At 48.0% G+C, this 19,926-nt stretch overlaps 1 protein-coding gene across 2 annotated transcripts in view; it reads left to right on the top strand.

Annotated features, from left to right (window-relative positions):
* Positions 1–19,926, top strand: part of LOC145352384 (estrogen receptor beta-like) — a 157,650-nt gene that overhangs the window by 37,710 nt on the left and 100,014 nt on the right. Inside the window, exon 1 of one of the 2 annotated variants that reach the window (XM_080202165.1) lies at positions 10,320–10,476. The exons of the other annotated variant lie outside the window; for it this stretch is intronic. The gene's annotated coding sequence lies outside the window, so the exon portion shown is untranslated. Of the gene's footprint in view, positions 1–10,319; positions 10,477–19,926 lie in introns of those variants that run through there. 2 annotated transcript variants of the gene reach the window in all.

Below are 19,926 nucleotides of genomic sequence, written 5' to 3'. Positions count from 1 at the left end.
GGTATAACGCTGTGTATATTGTATAATAATACACCGTGTGTCACTGGGTATAACGCAGTGTATATTATATAATAATACACCGTGTGTCACTGGGTATAACGCCGTGTATATTATATAATAACACACCGTGTGTCACTGGGTATAACGCAGTGTATATTGTATAATAACACACTGTGCGTCACTGGTTATAACACAGTGTGTATTATATAATAACACACCATGTGTCACTGGGTGTAATACCATGTATATTATGTAATAACACACCGTGTGTCACTGGGTATAACGCAGTGTATATTGTATAATAACACACCGTGTGTCACTGGGTATAACGCTGTGTATATTATATAATAACACACCATGTGTCACTGGGTATAATGCCATGTATATTATATAATAATACACCATGTGTCACTGGGTATAACGCAGTGTATATTATATAATAATACACCGTGTGTCACTGGGTATAACGCTGTGTGTATTATATAATAACACACCATGTGTCACTGGGTATAACGCCGTGTATATTGTATAATAATACACCGTGTGTCACTGGGTATAACGCTGTGTGTATTATATAATAATGCACCGTGTCTCACTGGGTATAACGCAGTGTATATTGTATAATAATACACCGTGTGTCACTGGATATAACGCTGTGTGTATTATATAATAACACACCGTGCGACACTGGGTATAACGTTGTGTATATTGTATAATATACCATGTGTCACTGGGTACAACGTAGTGTATATTATATAATAACGCAGTGTGTGTCACTGGGTATAACGCTGTGTATATTATATAATAACACGCCATGCGACACTGGGTATAACGTTGTGTATATTATATAATGTACCGTGCGTCACTGGGTATAACGCCGTGTATATTATGTAATAACGCACCGTGTGTCACTGGGTGTAACGCTGTGTATATTAGACAATAACACACCATGTGTCATTGGGTATCATGCCATCTATATCATATATTAACAGACCATGCGTATCTGGGTATAACACTGTATACTATATAATAACACACCATGCGTCACTGGGTGTAACGCTGTGTATGTTATATAATGTACCGTGCGTCACTGGGTATAACACACTGTGCTTCACTGGTATAACGCTGTGTATATTAGACAATAACGCACCATGTGTCATTGGGTATCACGCCATCTATATCATATATTAACAGACCATGCGTATCTGGGTATAACGCTGTGTATGTTATATAATAGCACACAGTGTGTCTCTGGATATAATGCCATGTATATTATTCGCTTTGCTCATCCACATTACCAAGTAATTTACCATTAGCCCAGTACTCTGTATTCCTGTTACTCCTTCCAAAGTGAATCACCTCACACTTTTCCGCATTAAACTCCATTTGCCACCTCTCAGCCCAGCTCTGCAGCTTATCTATGTCCCTCTGTAACCTGCAACATCCTTCCGCACTGTCCACAACTTCACCGACTTTGGTGTCGTCAGCAAATTTACTAATCCATCCTTCTACACCCTCATCCAGGTCATTTATGAAAATGACAAACAGCAGTGGCCCCAGAACAGATCCTTGAGGTACACCACTTGTAACTGCACTCCAGGATGAACATTTCCCATCAACCACCACCCTCTGTCTTCTATCAGCTAGCCAATTCCTGATCCAAACTGCTAAATCACCCTCAATCCCACGCATCTGTATTTTCTGCAATAGCCTATCAGGGGGAACCTTATCAAACGCTTTACTGAAATCCATGTACACCACGTCAACTGCTTTACCCTCATCCACCTCTTTGGTCACCTTCTCAAAGAACTCAATAAGGTTTGTGAGGCACGACCTACCCTTCACAAAACCGTGCTGACTGTCCCTAATCAAATTATTCCTTTCTAGATGATTATAAATCCTATCTCTTATAATCGTTTCCAAAACTTTGCCCACAACAGAAGTAAGGCTCACTGGTCTATAATTACCAGGGCTGTCTCTACTCCCCTTCTTGAACAAGGGATAACATTTGCGACCCTCCAGTCTTCTGACACCATCCTATAGACAAAGATGCCAAAGGCTCTGCAATCTCCTCCCTAGCCTCCCAGAGAATCCTATGATAGATCCCATCTGGCCCAGGGGACTTATCTATTTTCACACTTTCCAGAATTGCTAACACCTCCTCCTTATGAACCTCAATCCCATCTAGTCTAATAGCCTGTATCTCAGTATTCTCCTTGACAACATTGTCTTTTTCCTGTGTGAATACTGACGAAAGGTATTCATTTAACACCTCTCCTATCTCTTTGGACTCCACGCACACCTTCCCACTACTGTCCTTGACCCGAATCTTACCCTAGTCATTTTTTTATTCCTGACGTACCTACAGAAAGCTTTAGGGTTTTTCTTGATCCTACCTGCCAAAGACAACTCGTGTCCCCCCCTGGCTCTCCTTAGCTCTCTCTTTAGGTTCTTCCTGGCTAACTTGTAACTCTCCAATGCCCTGAGACTTCACATCTCACCTTTACATAAATCTCCTTCTCGTCTTCACCAGAGATTCAATTTCTTTAATAAACCATGGTTCCCTCGCTCGATCACTTCCTCCATGCCTGACAGGTACATACTTATCAAGGACTCGCAGTAACTGTTCCTTGAAAAAGCTCCACATTTCAATCGTTCCCATCCCCTGCAGTTTCATTCCATGTCCTATGTATTCTAAATCTCACCTAATCGCCTCAGAATTACCTTTCCCCCAGTATAACTCTTGCCCTGCGGTTTATACCTATCCCTTCCCATCGCTAAGGTAAACATAACCGAATTGTGGTCACTTTCACCAAAGTGCTCACCTACCTCCAAATCTAACACCTGGCCTGGTTCATTACCCAGCACCAAATCCAATGTAGCCTCATCTCTTGTGGCTGATCTACATACTGTGTCAGGAAACTCCCCTGCACACATTGGACAAAAACTGACCCCTCTAAAGTACTCGAACTATAGCTTTTCCAATCAATATTTGTCTTGCTAAGATTAAATAGTGTTTGAAACAGTTCAGAGAAGGTTCTGGGATGGAGGGTTTGGACAAGTTATACCTGTATCCATCGGAGTTTAGAAGATTGAGAGATGATCTTATAGAAACAGACAAGGTGCTGAGGGAGTGGAGAGGGTGGGTGCTGAGGGAGTGGGCAGGGTGGGTGCTGAGGGAGTGGGCAGGGTGGGTGCTGAGGGAGTGGGCAGGGTGGGTGCTGAGGGAGTGGGCAGGGTGGGTGCTGAGGGAGTGGAGAGGGTGGGTGCTGAGGGAGTGGAGAGGGTGGGTGCTGAGGGAGTGGGCAGGGTGGGTGCTGAGGGAGTGGGCAGGGTGGGTGCTGAGGGAGTGGAGAGGGTGGGTGCTGAGGGAGTGGGCAGAAGACAGAGGGGCGACCTGATTGAGGTGTTCAAGGTTATGAAGGGCATGGACAGGGTAGAGAGGGAGCAGCTAATCCTCTTAGTTGAAGGGTCAGTCACGAGGGGACACGAGTTAAAAGTGAGAGGTGAGAGATTAGGGGGGATTTGAGGAAAAACTTTCTTACCCAGAGGGTGGTGACAGTCTGGAATGCGCTGCCTGGGAGGGTGGTGGCGATGGGATGCCTCACATCCTTTAAAAGGTATCTGGATAAGTATGTGGCACATCGTAACATTCAAGGCTATGGGCCAAGTGGGATTAGGTGGGCAGTCAGGGCGTTTCCTGTGTCGGTGTGGTTATTGGGCTGAAGGGCCTCTCCTGGACCGTGCTACTCTGTGATTCTGGTTAACAAAGTGATGGGTGGAAATAAAATTCTGTAAGTGGATTCAGACATTGATACATCCACCTCTCCATTCTTCTACTCTCTGCCAATCCACAACCTTCACCTCTCGCTCCTCATCTTGCACATTGAACCAGTTTTGACATTTGCCCCAATCCTTCCTGCTCTTCCCCCCCATTGTGGCCACCCTCCAGTGGTCAGTCCCATCTGGCTGGAACACCCGACCGGAGCTTGCTTTGTACAACTGATCGCTGCCTGAGGTTACTGCTTCATGATCAGTCTGTGTTATTGGTGTGTGTGTGTGTGTGTGTTATTGGTGTATATTCCTTGTCCTCTCCAATCTTGTCCCTCTGGCTCCAAACTGTGGAAGTGGGTGTGAAATGTGGGCGCCCTACATACCGTCACCTTCTCCCATACGCTCAGTGTGGAAGTTCAGAACCCTTTTCTATTACTTGTGAAGAATGTGCTTTTATAATCTGAATCCCATCTTGTATTAGAGTTTTCCCATCACTCCACTGATTTTCCTGGACTTTCCCATTCTCCGATGTGGAAGATGTCAGTGTTGGACTGGAGTGGGCACAGTAACACATCTCACAACACCAGGTTAAAATCCAACACTTCATTTGGCAGCACGGGTTTTGGAGAACTGCCCCTTCATCAGATGAGTGAGGATTTTAGTTCATAAACAGGACATATTTAGACACAAACTCAAGTACAGGATAATAGTTAGAATGCAAGTCTTTGCAAGTAATCAAGTCTTAAAGGTACAGACAATGTGAGTGGAGAGAGGGTTAAGCATAGGTTAAAGAGATGTGTATTGTCTCCAGACAGGACAGTTAGTGAGATTTTACAAGCCCAGGCAAGTCATGGGGGTTATAGATAGTGTGACATCTAGTGTGGATCTAGATAGGCTGGGCGAATGGGCCAGGAAATGGCAAATGGAATTTAATGTTGGCAAGTGTGAGGTGGTCCACTTTGGTAGGAAGAATGGTAGGAAGGACTATTACTTACGGGGCGAAAAACTGCAGCAGGCGACGGTGCAGAGGGACCTCGGGGTCCTTGTGCATGAGTCGCAAAAACCCAGCTTGCAGGTGCAGCAGGTGGTCAGGAAGGCGAATGGGATGCTGGCCTTCATAGCGAAGGGGATTGAATATAAAAGTAGGGAGGTCTTGCTGCAGCTGTATAGGGCATTGGTGAGGCCGCAGCTGGAGTACTGTGTGCAGTTTTGGGCGCCGCACCTGCGCAAGGATATTTTGGCCCTGGAGGGAGTGCAGAGGAGGTTTACTAGGCTGATACCGGAGTTGAGGGGATTGAGCTATGAGGAGAGGCTGAATAAACTAGGCTTGTACTCGTTAGAGTTTAGAAGAATGAGGGGAGATCTCATTGAGACGTATAAGATGATGAATGGGATGGATAGGATAGAGGTGGAGAGACTCTTCCCGCTCAAAAAAGACAGTAGGACTAGGGGGCACAGCCTCAAGATAAAGGGGAGGCGGTTTAGAACGGAGTTGAGGAGGAACTTCTTCACTCAAAGGGTGGTGAATCTCTGGAATTCTCTGCCCGTTGAAGTGGTGGAGGCTGCCTCGCTAAATATTTTTAAGAAGCGGGTTGATGAGTTCTTGATAAGAGAGGGGATTAAGGGTTATGGGGAGAGGGCGGGAAAGTGGAACTGAGCCACAACAGATCAGCCATGATCTTATTGAATGGCGGGGCAGGCTCGAAGGGCTAGATGGCCTACTCCTGCTCCTATTTCTTATGTTCTTATGTTCTTATGACATGAACCCAAGATCCCAATTGAGACCGTCCTCATGTGTGCGGAACTTGGCTATCAGTCTCTGCTCAGCGACTCTGCGCTGTCGTGTGTTGTGAAGGCCGCCTTGGAGAACGTTTACCCGAAGATAAGAGGCCAAATGCCCGTGACCGCTGAAGTGTTCGCCAACAGGAAGGGAACAGTCATGCCTGGTGATTGTTGAGCGATGTTCATTCATCCGTTGTCGTAGCGTCTGCATGGTCTCCCCAATGTACCATGCTTCGGGACATCCTTTCCTGCAACGTATCAGGTAGACAATGTTGGCCGAGTTGCAAGAGTATGTATCGTGTACCTGGTGGATGGTATTCTCACGTGTGATGATATTATCCATGTCGATGATCTGGCATGTCTTGCAGAGGTTGCTGTGGCAGGGTTGTGTGGTATTGTGGTCACTGTTCTCCTGAAGGCTGGGTAGTTTGCTGCGAACAATGGTCTGTTTGAGGTTGTGTGGTTGTCTGAAAGCAAGAAGTGGGGGTGTGGGGATAGCCCTGGCGAGATGTTCGTCTTCATCAATGATATGTTGAAGACTCCGGAGAAGATGTCGTAGCTTCTCCGCTCCGGGGAAGTACTGGACGATGAAGGGTACTCTGTCCATCATGTCCCGTGTTTGTCTTCTGAGGAGATCAGTGTGGTTTTTTGCTGTGGTGTGTCAGAACTGTTGATCGATGAGTCAAGTGCCATATCCTGTTCTTGAGGGCACCTTTTAGTATCTGTAGGTGTCTGTTGCAATCCTCCTCATCTGAACAGATCCTGTGAATATGGAAGGCGTGTCCATAGGGGATGGCTTCTTTAACATGTTTAGGGTGGAAGCTGGAGAAGTGGAGCATTGTGAGATTATCCTTGGGCTTGCGATACAGTGAGGTGCTGAGGTGACCGTCCTTGATGGAGTTGTGTGTGTCCAAGAATGTAACCAATTCCGGAGAGTAGTCCATGGTGAGTCTGATTGTGGGATGGAACTTGTTGATGTCATCATATAGTTGTTTCAGTGATTGTTTGCCATGAGTCCAAAGGAAGAAAATGGCATCAATGTATCTAGTGTATAGCATCGGTTGACGGTCCTGTGCAGTGAAGAGGTTTTGTTCGATCCTGTGCATGAAGGTACTGGCACATTGAGGTGTGAATTTGGTCCCCATGGCTGTTCCGTGTGTCTGGGTGAAGACATTGTGGTCCAGGATGAAGCGGATGAGTTGTAAAATTGCATCTGGAGATTGGCAGTTATCGGCGTTGAGTACTGAGGCAGTTGCAGCAATGCCATCGTCGTGGGGGATGCTGGTGTAGAGCGCTGAGACATCCATTGTGACGAGGAGTGTCCCTGGTTCAACTGGGTGTTGAGTTTCTGTAAGAAGTGTGTAGTATCACAACAGAAGCTGGGGGCTTCTTTGTACAATGGGTTTCAGAATGCCCTTGATTTGGCTGGAGAGGTCCCCATTGCCCGATACGATGGAACAACCAGGTGTGTTGGCCTTGTGTAACTTTGGGAGGCAGTAAGGATCTCCACCGTGGGGAGTATGAGGGATGAGACGGTTCGGATCAAAGGTCTTGATCAATCTGTTGAGTTGATGGGTGTGTTCTTTGATTGGAGCCAAGTTCCGCACACATGAGGACGGCCTCAACTGGATCTTGGGTTCATGTCACACATATGTAACCCCCGTGACTTGCCCAGGCTTGTAAAATCTCACTAACTGTCCTGTCTGGAGACAATACACATCCCTTTAACCTGTGCTTAATAATATGACATGGTGCCCTAAAATGAAACATCACCAATAGATCAAGTTAGATCCCCAGAATTATTGCCTCTGAGACTGGACCTCTGTTGTACCAAGTAGACATGGAGGGACGGATTGTTTGTAAACGTGTGGACCACTTGAGGAGTAGAGAGGTGCTCCAGCCGTCAGTGTTGCCATCAAGAAATGTTTTCAATCCCGTAAGCACCGAAGTGCCTGATCGATCTGTTGTAGACATAACTGATGTCTCCTGGAAGCAAGTAGTGATGAAGTGTCTGTGCCAGAAGGAGTATCCATTATTGCAGCTCTGGTTCTGTGGAAACATCTCAGAGTACAGAATTACACCGGAATACAAAAAACAGGAATAGAATTGATTTATAACTGTCCAGCTTGGAGATCTATAGCTAGTGTGTTCCTCAGCTACATGAAGATTGGTGGAGTTGCTGATAGTGCCAGGGATTGTCAGAGGGTACAACAGGATAGAGATAGATTGGAGACTTGGGCACAAGTGGCAGATGGAGTTTAATCCGGACAAATGTGAGGTGAAGCATTTTGGAGGATCAAATTTAAGTATGAATTGTACTGTAAATGGCAAAACCCTCAGGAACATTCACATACAGAGGGATCTGGGAGTGCAGGTCCACAATTCCCTAAAAGTGGCAATGCAGATGGCCAAGATGATTAAGAAGGCATCTGGCACGCTTGCCTTCATTAACCGGGGCATTGAGTACAAGAATTGGGAAATCATGTTGCAGCAATATAAAACCTTGGTTTGGCTGCGTTTGGACTATTGCACACAGTTCTGGCCACCACACCACCAGAAGGACATGGAGGTTTTGGGGAGAGTGCCAAGAAGGTTCACCAGGATGTTTCCTGGTCTTGAGGGTGTTGGCTGTGAGGAGAGGTTGAATAAACTAGGATTGTTTTCACTGGAAAGACCGAGACTGAGGATAGACTTGATAGAGGTCGACAAAATGATGAGAGGCAGAGACAGGGTGGATCGTCAGGGGCTTTTCCCCAGGTGGGAAGTATCAGTTACAAGGAGGCACAGGTTCAAGGTGAAGGGGGATAGTTTAAGGGAGATTTGCGGGGGAAGATTTTCGTGCAGTGAGTGGTGGGTGCCTGGAACGCGCTGCCAGAGGAGGTGGTGGAAACAGACATGTTAATAACATTTAAGAGGAATCTGGATGGGGACATGAATAGGGAGGGAGTAGAGGGATACGGACCGAGTAAGGGCAGAAGGTTTTATTTGTTTGGTTAGGGCCTCATGATGGGTACAGACTTGGAGGAGCCGGAGGGCCTGTTCCTGTGCTGTACTTTTCTCTGTTCTCTTTGTTGGAATTTGAGCTGAAGTATCTCGATTATTGAAGACTCTATGAAGGAGTTAAAGGGGGAGGGATGTGGTGAACAGGGCAATACAGCAGAGTTAGTGTCATCAGACTTGGGGACCAACGGGGTCACAGAGTCCTCAGGGAGGTGGTGTTCTCTCTTAGACAGAAGGGACACGTAGGGACTAGGGGCAACCGGGGGACTGCTGTGTTACAGTGCAGACATTCTTATTAATAAATAGCTTTTGTATTTGTAATGAAGTCTAAGTGCCTCATTATACCATGAATAAGGTTAAATATACTCAATACAGACTGAATATTTCATAACGAGTTGTAGAAATTGCTTAATCTAAAACTGTCATCAACTTCAGACCAAAGAAGCAAAATAAATATTGACTCATTGGACACGGAGCAGGGCTCTCAGAGTCAGTGTTGTGAGTACTCAGCATACCCCTCACTGCCCAGGGTATTAATTGTCAATCACTTCTGTCACACCAGAAGAAATAAAACTACACGGACAGGAATCCGTGGAATATGGCAACCACCCGTGTGGGCAACGGTTAACAAAATGTCCAGTGAGCCGCACTCGGGACTCGGGTGGGCTGTATGACCCCTGTATGACCCCGGGGCTGCTGATTTGTGGAGTTGGATCACGGTTCAGACACACTCCTGCTGAATAGCAGCGGGACTTAACGAATGGCCTCCTCCTGTTCCACTGATCCTCCCATATTCCTCGGCCACCTTCTCCCCGAAACATCTCACAGGCATTGAGGCACTTGTGGAATACCGTCACTTTGTAATTTTTGGGAAGGTTGTCGATTTAATTTTCAGGTGAGAAGCAGTGATGTGACATTGACCAAGTAATCCTGGGATGTTGCTGAGTATTTCCAGCACTTCCCGTGTTTTGTTTGGGCTGTCTGCAGTATTTGGATTTTGTTTGGGATGGGGGAGTGTGGGGGGGGGGGGGCGGTGTGTGTGTGTGTGTGGTGGGGAGGGGTGAAGGGTGGTGGATCAGGACCACGGGGTGAAATCTACTCTCCAAATTAACAGCAGAGACATGGACTGGGATTTGATGACCTCACTCGAGCGAATCCCGTAAAGTCCCACCTGAGGTCCCTGGGGAATTCTGCTCTGTGAGCTGTGCCCACCTCGAGATCAGGGTGGGCAAGGTGGTAAAATTCCAGCATTCGAATCCTCATTGTCCCCCCCCCACCCCACCGAGAGAGCAGAGGGAGTCTGGGTTTACTGTCTGATGTTTCTGACAGTGTGGCACTCCCTCAGCACTGCGCTGGGCATGTCAACCTGGACTCAGTGCTTAAGACTCTGGTCCTGAGCACTAACCTTTGACCTGTTGTCTTGGTGATGTGTTCCTTCCTCCCTGGCAGGGGTGGTGGTTAGAGACAGAAAGGGGTTGGAAGTTTATGCTTTGAAGTGTGTGTTGGATGTTGAGTTGGATTGAGTGGAGTTCAGGCCGGCCGTTCATCTCCAAACCAGCGGTGAATCATTTACCTGGCGTTTTGTTCAAGAGACTGTGCCACTCAGTTCAAACTGATAACTGAGTTTGACCGGCTGTGTGCTGCCAACCTGCCACCTTTGAACCTTGATCACTGTGTTGCTGTCAGTCAGTCAGTCAGTCAGTCTCCGCTCACTGCTTGGCAATTCCTCTCCCGTAACTTGTCACACATCCGTGGGGGGGGGGGTCCCAGCCGCCAGGGCTGGGGGTCTGAGGAAGCTGCCGGCCCCAAGCAGGGCCCAGGCCTACCTGCAAACACTGAGCCCACGTCTTCCTGTCTCTGTTTCCTGTGGGGCAGACAGTGGCTGTTATGGATTGGGAGACATCACAGCAATCCTGTAAGGTTGGTATGAAAGCTTTTATTGGATGTTTTATACACCGGGATAAAGCTATCTCTATAACACTCAGTTATTTCTGTCCCTCTCTCTGTTAGAAAGCTGGTTTCCCAGTATCAAACTGTGATATACACCGATCTCGCTGTTAGAACCTCCACCCTCTCTGTAACACTCACTCTGTTACACACTCACCCTCAGAGTGTGAGATTTAAACTCTATTCCTTCTCCTCTTTACCCTCAGTACAAGCCTCTCGATGATAACACACGCCCTACTGTCAGACATTAAACTTTGGCTTCTGACCTCTCTGAATTGTTTCTCTGAGCTGTCATTAGTTACGGGGTGGAGTTTTTGGAGAGTTTTAGGGTGAGTGTGGATAATATGAAGGAACAGAGCGTAGCCGGCTGCTCTTCGGGTGACTGTGGGCAGATTATGTTTGATGTTTGTGATTTGTTTCTGATTAATCTGTGTTGAGAAAGCTGGTTAAGAATTGAAACCTCACCAGCTGCTATCCTGTTCAGAGTGGTTCAAAGTTCAAAGTGAAGGACAGCTGTGGACTTGTAAACACAGGGAGAGAAATGAAGGAATTGTGACAGTGATTCCAGGCCTGTGTCTATCTGTGGTTCCATAGATAACTCTCTGAATGAGTTCAAGTCCGTTCCCCAGAGACCAGAGCACAAAAATCCAGATTGGCACACTCTGCGATACTGAGGGACTGCCACACTGTTGGGAACATCTTTTAGATGAGATATGAAACTGAGGCCTCTGTCTGTACCATTGGGTACACGCAGACACGACTGGTACACGTTCCCCGGAGACAGAGAAAGATTCACCCCTCGGTTAACATCACTAAAACTATGAATTGGATCTTTCCTGTGCTGTGTGGCCCCTGTGATTCCGACACTACAACAGTGATGTTGATAATACATCCCTGTACTGAGTTACTTTGGGACGTACTGAATGTGTGAATGGTGCTTCCAAAATACAAATTGTTCTAATCCTTATGGAATGTTGCACACAGAGAGACGGGAGGAATTTTCATATCTTGGGAAGAGTGAGTTTGAGATCATACAACCGGAGGCCATTCAGCCCTTCGAGCCTGCTCTGTTATTTAATAAAATCATGGCTGATCGGACGCTCACTAAGTTCATTTCCTGCCTTCTCTCCATGACCCTTAATTCTCTGATGAATTAAAAACCTATCCATCTCAGCCTTGGAAAGGACTGGGAAGCAACAGCTTCCTGGAGTAAAGAATTCCAAAGATTCACCATTCTCTAAGAAATTCTTCCTCAAACCTGTCTTCAATGAGCCCCCCCTTATTCGGTGATTCTGCCTCTGGTCCTACACGCTCCCATGAGTGGAAACATCCTTCCAACATTAACCCTGTCTTAACCCCTAAAGATCTTCCATGTTTCAATCATATCTCCTCTCATTCCTCTGAACTCCAAGGGGTACAGATCCAATCTGTTTAATCTTTCTCCATTCGGCAGTCCTTCCATTCCCGGGATCATTCGAGTAAACCTGTGCTGCCTCCAGTGATAATATCTTTCCTTAAATAGGGGACCAAAACTGTACACAGCATTCTAAATGTGGCCTCAGTTGGACCTTTCTGTGCAGTTACAGTAACAGCTCGTTACTTTTACACTCCATTCCCCTTTGAAATAAAAGCCAACATTCCATCTACCCACCCCCCCGGCCCCTGTGCTCAGTTTCTGGGTTCATGAACAAGTTCCTCCCCATCGCCCCCCACCCCATCTCCCTTTTATGCTCCAGCTTTCTGTCGTCTCTCCCTCTCCGTTTAAATAATAATCCACTCACTCTCCCAGAATGACCAATCTCACATTGAATTCCATTTGCCAGTTTTCTGCCCTGTCAGTAACTGTAAACTATTTATATTCTTCCTACAGCCTGCCTCCCTGCCCACCTTTTGTATCACCTGTAAATTTGGCCACAGTTCACCCTGTCCCTCCCTACAGCTCTGTACTGTGAGGAGCTGCAGTCCCAGCCCTGATCCCTGGGCCACTGGATTATTACCCTGAGGGAGATCCTTATTGCTACTCACTGCCTCCTGTTAGCTAACCGATCCTTTATCTATGCCAGAAATTAGCTCCAACACCAGGAGCTCCTCAGTAATAACCTCTCGTGTGGCACCTTATCAAAAACCTCTTCAAAATCCAATGAATCTCTGCTCGCCACCCACTCTGTGACTAAGGTGCAGTAATGCAGGGTAGAGTGTAACATGGGGGGGGGAGCGTGACACGGGGTTCGGGGGGGGGGAGAGAGCGTGACACGGGGTTTGGGGGGGGAGAGAGCGTGACGCGGGGTTCGGGGGGGGAAGAGAGCGTGACGCGGGGTTCGGGGGGGGGAGAGCGTGACGCGGGGTTCAGGAGGGGGGGGAGAGCGTGACGCGGGGTTCAGGAGGGGGGGGAGAGCGTGACGCGGGGTTCAGGAGGGGGGGGAGAGCGTGACGCGGGGTTCAGGAGGGGGGGGAGAGCGTGACGCGGGGTTCGGGGGGGGGAGAGAGCGTGACGCGGGGTTCGGGGGGGGAGAGAGCGTGACGCGGGGTTCGGGGAGGGGGGGGAGAGAGCGTGACGCGGGGTTCGGGGGGGGGAGAGAGCGTGACGCGGGGTTCGGGGAGGGGGGGGAGAGAGCGTGACGCGGGGTTCGGGGAGGGGGGGAGAGAGCGTGACGCGGGGTTCAGGAGGGGAGGGAGAGAGCGTGACGCGGGGTTCAGGAGGGGGGGGAGAGAGCGTGACGTGGGGTTCAGGAGGGGGGGGAGAGAGCGTGACGCGGGGTTCGGGAGGGGGGGAGAGAGCGTGACGCGGGGTTCGGGAGGGGGGGAGAGAGCGTGACGCGGGGTTCGGGAGGGGGGGAGAGAGCGTGACGCGGGGTTCAGGGGGGGGAGAGCATGACGCGGGGTTCGGGGGGGGGAGAGAGCGTGACATGGGGTTCAGGAGGGGGGGGAGAGAGCGTGACGCGGGGTTCGGGAGGGGGGGAGAGAGCGTGACGCGGGGTTCGGGGGGGGGAGAGAGCGTGACGCGGGGTTCGGGGGGGGGAGAGAGCGTGACATGGGGTTCGGGGGGGGGAGAGCGTGACGCGGGGTTCGGAGGGGGGAGAGAGCGTGACATGGGGTTCGGGGGGGGGAGAGAGCGTGACATGGGGTTCGGGGGGGGGAGAGAGCGTGACATGGGGTTCGGGGGGGGGAGAGAGCGTGACATGGGGTTCGGGGGGGGGAGAGAGCGTGACATGGGGTTCGGGGGGGGGAGAGAGCGTGACATGGGGTTCGGGGCGGGGAGAGAGCGTGACATGGGGTTTGGGGGGGATAGAGTTGTAAACAGGCCCCATGGGGACTGTATGAAGCCTCAGTGAGGTTATTGTTCTGGTTGGGACGGTGATCAGTTCTAAGGGGGCTGATATTTCTCTCACTGTTTGTTTGCTGTTGAACAGAAGGAGGTTTGAAATCCTTTAGTTTGAAAACTCCGTGGTGATGTATTTTTTCCCAATCCCCTGGCTTTCTGATCCAATTTTATTAATAATCTCGGCACACTCGAGTTAGGTTTCTCTTATTTCATAAATTCAAAACCTGTGAAAATCTGTGTTAACAACTTCCCGATCTTATTCACACAGTAACAGGAGGAGAAAGAAACTTAAAGTTTATTTATTAGTCACAAGTAAGGCTTACATTAACACTGCAATGAAGTTACTGGGAAATTCCCCTAGCCCCTGATCGGGTCAATGTGCCCTAACCAGCACATCCTTCAGACTGTGGGAGGAAACCGGAGCACCTGGAGGAAACCCACACAGACACGGGGAGAACGTGTAGACTCCACACAGACAGTGACCCGAGTCTGAAATCAAATCTGGGTCCCTGGCGCTGTGAGGCAGCAGCGCTAACCCACTGTGCCACCGTGCTGCCCAGTAGGGGGTTCTGACTACGATAAGCAGCACAGAAAAAGCAAATATTGGTTCATGTGAGTTCCAGAGTTGCAAAGTCAGTGTCCAATCAGAATTTTAATATGTTGGCATTTGCTGGTCAGCTGGTCGGAGGCTGTAGTTGTGTTATGGGTCAGGTTAGAAACCCCAGATTGCTTTGTGGAGACTATCCATACTATAAGTTTTGCATCTTGATTTTGGCTAGGTTAGGCATGATAGGTTGCACTTCAGGTATGATTCAAATGAGCCAGTAGGGAGCTTTTACCAAAAAAAAGATTTAAGAATATAGTTGACGTGTATAACAAAGAACAAAAACAGCCCGGGAAACAGGCCCTTCGGCCCAACGAACCCGCGCCGCCATTTTAACATTACCAGTCCCCCCCCCCCACCCATGACCCTTATCTAATGTTTTATGGCCATCAACATTGAGGGAAACTAATTTAGGGACAATTTATTCCTGCCAATCAGTCTAACAGCACATCTTTGGGGTGTGGGAGGAAACCGGAGCACCCGGAGAAAACCCACGCAAGCACGGGGAGAATGCGCAAACTCCCACAGACACCGGCCCAAATCCATGTATCTGCACAGCAATCAGTGATAGTCACTGAGCTGTCGTCTTGCCCAGTATCTGGTCCAGTTTAGGCACACACTAACGACATGAAGCACTAGGCCAATCTCGAACAACCAAGAGCAGCCCCAGTACGACCCATCGTGTGTATGCCCCTCGTTGGACACAAGGTGGACTGACTTAAAACCTGTGAATTTAAAAGTGAAAAACATTAGTATCATGTTAGAATATTAGTATAGAAACAGAATTAGCAAGAACTTTTAACAATTAAAACAAAAAAAACCAAAATAATGTATTAACCCTTAATTGAATATTAAAGCTGTTCCAACAAATCAAAACCTTTCACAGATAAAACCCTTTTCTCAGGTTTAACACAGCATAGATTAAAATCTCACTTGACTGGATTTGAGTCTTTCTGAAGCCTACACTTTCTTCCTGGAACTTTGCCTTGAGATAACCAGCAGAATTCCCAAACAGAACAGGCAGACAGAGAGAGAGAGAGAGAGTCCAGCTTCTTATTCACTTGATGTCCCCACTAAAACTAAAGCTATCCTGCAGCCTCAGGATTCTCCAAAACTGAAACCTGAAACTCACTGAAAGAGAAAAACTGTCTAAAAACTCTGACCTTTTCTCCTACTAACGCAGGATGGTAAAACTAATCCCAGAGTCAACATAAACAACTCCATTTAAATAATTAAAGTAGGAAGAAAAGGACTGATTAAAGGCAGCCTGGGATTGTGTCAGTTGGGTAGGCAATGGTACAGAGTCTTTCTACAGAGGGAAGTTCGATGGGGCCGATTATCTCCACGGGACAGGGCTGTCTTCTTTATGAACCAGAGGGTAAAATAGCAAGTCGGGTCTCAGCTCAGAAATGTGATATTGAAATGTTTCACGGGGGCCGGAGTCACGTGACCCTCCCCCACAGTGACTCCAAAATGCAGATTTATCCGGTGTCCAGAATTGGCCCTGTTTGCAGCTCTGGTAACTTCTCAGCCATTATGGGTTGAAATGGGTGCCATTTATGTAGGAGTCCCGGAGTTTGGGAACCCCACTGACCAACTCATTCTGGTAGCAAGGTTGGCTTATCAAATACTAAATGCCATTCCTGTACCTCCCCCTGAATTTGGTCTGAACCGTCAGTGCCCGGTTGCCTGTTCATAGATCCTAGGAGTTGTAACATTCCTGAAACTGAGGAGAGAATTAGACCGTAAGACCTAGGAGCAGAATTAGGCCACTCAGCCCATCGAGTCTGCTTCCCCCATTCAATCATAGCTGATATTTTTCTCATCCCCATTCTCCTGCCTTTTCCCCATAACCCCTGATCCTCTTATTAATCAAGAACCTATCTGTCTCTGTCTTAAAAACACTTAACGACTTGGCCTCACAGCCTTCTGTGGCAAAGAGTTTCACAGATTCACCAGTCTCTAGCTGAAGAAATTCCTCCTCATCTCTGTTTCAAAGGATCGTCCCTTTAGCCTGAGGTTGTGCCCTCAGTTTCTAGTTTTTCCTACTAGTGGAAACATCTTCTCCATGTCCCCTCTATCCAGACCTTGCAGTATCCTGTAAGTTTCAACAAGATCCCCCCTTCATCCTTCTAAACTCCAACAAGTACAGACCCAGAGTCCTCAACCATTCCTCATATGACAAGCTCTTCATTCCAGGGATTATTCTTGTATAACTCTTTGGTGAGACGACACTGATTGTTTTGGACAGAGAGCCCAGTTTAGAAATAACAAAATTGTAAGAAGGGTAAAGTTTTTAAATACATTCAGTGTTGGGTTTCTTTCCTGTGTCGGAGGAACCTGACTTAAACCTTATTAAAAATTAATTTATGAGACATGGGCGTTGCTAGCTAGGCCAACATTTACTGACCGTCCCTAATAGGCTTTGAGAAGGTGCTAGTGAGCTGCCTTTTTGAAGGCCTGCAGTCCCTGGGGTATAGATCCAGTCTCCTATCGCTCTCTGCCTCTCTACCTGGTCACCTAATCCAATCTCTCCTTTTGTGACTGGCTGTCAGACTTTGTTCGATAACACACCTGGGAAAAGATTAATACTTTAAAGGAGCAAAGGAAATAGATGGAGGCCATTCAGCCCTCAAGCCTGCTCCCCCCATTCCATTAGATCATGGCTAATCCTTTGCCGTGAAGCCATTTTCCTGCCCTATCCCTGCGTCCCTTGATATTTTTAACCTTTAGAAAACAATCAGTCTCTCTGTTTAACATCCTCAACGACTGAACCTCGATGGTCCTCTGGGATAGAGAACTCCAAGGATTCACCTCCCTCTGAGTGAAGAGATTCCTCTCATCTCCATTCTAATTGGGTTACCCTGAGACTGTCCCCTGCTTGTAGACACTCTTTTCCCTCCCCTCTCGAATTTTCTACAATTCAATGAGATAACCTCTCATTGTCCGATTTTCTTGAGAATACAGGCCCAACCTCCTCAATCTCTCCTCATAGGACAATCTAGCCATCCCAGGCATCAGTCTGGTGAACCTTTGTTGCAGTCTTTGATTATGGCAAGTTTATCCTTCCATAGGGAAAGAGACCAAAACCGTACATGACCCTCGAGGTGCAGTCTCACCAAAGCTCTATGCAGTTTCAGCAAGACACGTTTACTCCTGTACTCAAATCCTCTTGCAATAAAGGCCAACTCATCATTTGCCTTCCTAATTGCTTGCTGCACCTGTATGTTAGTTTGAGTGACTTGTGAACAAGGAAACCCAGGTCCTTCTGCAACTTAACACTCCCCAGTCTCTCCCCATTTCAGAAATATTCTGTATTTCTGTTTTTGTACCGGGATAGATAACCGTATCTCTCTCTGTGAAGCTGTATAAATTGTTGTTTGATATAATTCGAGACTGGGATTGGACATTGTTAAACTGTGTCCGGCCAATCACAAGGCAGCCCACTGAACACATCCCTCCCCCTCCTGAAATGTTGGAGTCTCCCAGTGAGGGAGTCTGAACTAAGACATAATGGTAGCAGGAGTGACAGCTACTGGGTGGCACAGTGGTTAGCACTGCTGCTTCACAGCTCCAGGGACCTGGGTTCGATTCACGGCTTGGGTCACTGTGTGGAGTTTGCACATTCTCCCCATGTCTGCATGGGTTTTCTCTGGGTGCTCCGGTTTCCTTCCACAGTCCAAAGATGTGTGGGTTAGGTTGATTGGCCATGCTAAAATCGCCCCTTAGTGTCCTGAGATGCGTAGGTTAGAGGGATTAATGGGTATAATATGTGGGGGGTAGGGCCTGGGTGGGATTGTGGTCGGTGCAGACTTGATGGGCCGAAGGGCCTCTTTCTGTACTGCAGGGTTCTATGGTTCGAGAGCAATGGGCTGAATGGCCTCCTGTGCTGTAACCATCCTCTGTTGGAATAAAGGGTTTGACCAAAGAAGGAACTCTGTGTTCTTTACTTTTGGGTGTGACTGTCCCAACAAGGCTGGCACCCATTGCCCGTCCCTGGCTGCCCTGAGGAGGTGCTGGTGGTTTTGTTGCACCCTCAGCAGTGGCTCCAGATTGGGAAGATACCTGAGTGTATTCCTCACCTGTTTCAGAGGGTGTTTAGTAGCTGGGGGTCGGTTTAGCTCGGTTGGCTGGATGTCTGGTGAGCGATGCTGACAGCGCGGGTTCGATTCCTGTACAGGCTGAGGTTACTCACAAAGGCCCCACCTTCTCAATCTTGCCCCTCACCCAAAGTGTGCTGACCCTCGGGTTAGATCACCACCAATCAGCTGTCCCTGTGAACGGACAGTGGTCACCTGGAACGATGGCAGCTTCACCTTGTGATAGCTGTGGCAATCACGGTGGGAACTGGGGTGTCTTATCGATTAATCACATTTAGTTTGACGTTTTATGTTTAATTTGTATTTTGGTGAAGGCAGTACCCCTTTAAGGGGTTAATCCTTTTTAATCTCTCCCCAGTTTATTTGATTTATTGGATTTTATTAAAACGATGGAGTCACAGATAGGCCCAGACCCGGGGGGGGGGGAGGAAGTTAGTTTGTGTCTCTGAGGATGATGATTTGAATCCAATTGCTTTCTACATCAATCCCCACAATTTTTCTTATTTCCCGAGTGACCGTGAATGCCAGCAGTGAGATTTGAACTCCTGTTTGCTGGAATCGCGGTTTTAGCCACTCATGCAGACCCTGGCAGACAAATCCCATCAGCAGATTCCCCACTGGATTACTGGATCTGTTTCACATCGAACTGTAACTTGATTAATCAGATTCCAAAACTCAACGGGTGTTACTGTAAAGTAAAACAGTCTGAAGTGTGTCCCAGGCTAAATGTTTCTCTTGGCAGCTCAGAGCTGGCGTTTTGGGTTAAGATGTGGTTGTGTTTATAATTGATGGGGTGAGAATTTTTTCACAGATTTCTGGGCAGGAATTTGCATTTTGTCATTTTGGAAAAATTTCCATTGGCCTGGGATATTGGACAGTGAGATTGGAGGCGTTCTCTCTGTACCCTGGAATGAACCAGTTCTCCACTTTGTAACAGCGTGACTACAAAGAAAAAGCTCAAGTTTATTTATTCATTTCACAAATAGGCTTACATTAACACTGCAATGAAGTTACTGTGAAAATTCCCTAGTCGCCCACACTCCGGTGCCTGTTCTGGTCACTGCACCCTAACCAGCACATCTTTCAGACTGCGGGAGGAAACTGGAGCAGCCGGAGGAAACCCACAGAGACACGGGGAGAATGTGCATACTCTGCACAGACCGTGACTCAAGCCGGGAATCGAACCCGGGTCCCTGACGCTGAGGCAGCCGTGCTAACCCGCTGTGCCACCCTGCTTGTTGGTTGAAATAATTTTCAAAAATAGTTTCACTCCAAACGCCCCCCACCCCCCCCCAGCCCCCGTCCCCACCCTCCCCCCGTCCCCACCCTCCCCTCTCTGCAGACGCTCCGTGAACACACGTTGCCCACAAGCTTGAGTAAAAGTTTGCAATTTTGGG

The sequence above is a fragment of the Carcharhinus amblyrhynchos genome, chromosome 14 (genome assembly GCF_965287045.1).
Source record: "Carcharhinus amblyrhynchos chromosome 14, sCarAmb.v2.hapA, whole genome shotgun sequence".
NCBI lineage: Eukaryota > Metazoa > Chordata > Chondrichthyes > Carcharhiniformes > Carcharhinidae > Carcharhinus > Carcharhinus amblyrhynchos.
This window is presented reverse-complemented; position numbering and strand designations above follow the sequence as displayed.